This window comes from Rhagoletis pomonella, unplaced genomic scaffold, assembly GCF_013731165.1.
Source record: "Rhagoletis pomonella isolate Grant_MI unplaced genomic scaffold, Rhpom_1.0 Rhpom_scaffold_00002, whole genome shotgun sequence".
Classification (NCBI taxonomy): Eukaryota; Metazoa; Arthropoda; class Insecta; order Diptera; family Tephritidae; genus Rhagoletis; species Rhagoletis pomonella.
In genome coordinates, this window is record NW_023458556.1 from 55,300,364 (window position 1) to 55,300,986 (window position 623).

The window sequence follows — 623 nt, forward strand, 5'->3', positions numbered from 1 at the left end:
CCAATTAAGGGTCCGGAAATTGCTGACGCGCATGCCCCAAAATCCTTGTCCTTAAATACATTCGCCGTAGTTCTCAGCAAAAGAAGAGGGTGTCATGCAAGGCAAAATTGATAATTTTATCGAAATTGGGTTTTACGTGAAGGGACCCAAGATCACTGCAAAACCAGAGCCCTATTACAATGAAACGCATTCATTATTTTCACTTTCCACTGAGCCTTGATGTCAGATTTTTAGAATTTAAAATGACGGAACCAATATGGAGACCATGTTATCATTTTTTCCTTTTCACCACAAACTCATACAAATTCGGGCTTTTAGAGGTCGCTGATTTTGAATCTGATGTCAGATTTTTGAAATACAAAATGGCCGATCCAATATGGCGACCAAATTTTATAATATTTTTTCTTTTCACCAAGAACTTTTATATAAAGGGGTTTTGAAGGTGGCGAGTCAGATTTTTTTAATTCAAAATTCGGGCCCAATGAGGGGTTATCTGATGCGGAGCAAAAAAAGGTTCAAAATAGTAGATAACATTTTTGCTATATATTAAAAATACACTAGCGTAACAAGTTTAATTTCATTTGATATTACTTACAGTTAGACTAGGTATAAAGTTAACAAAA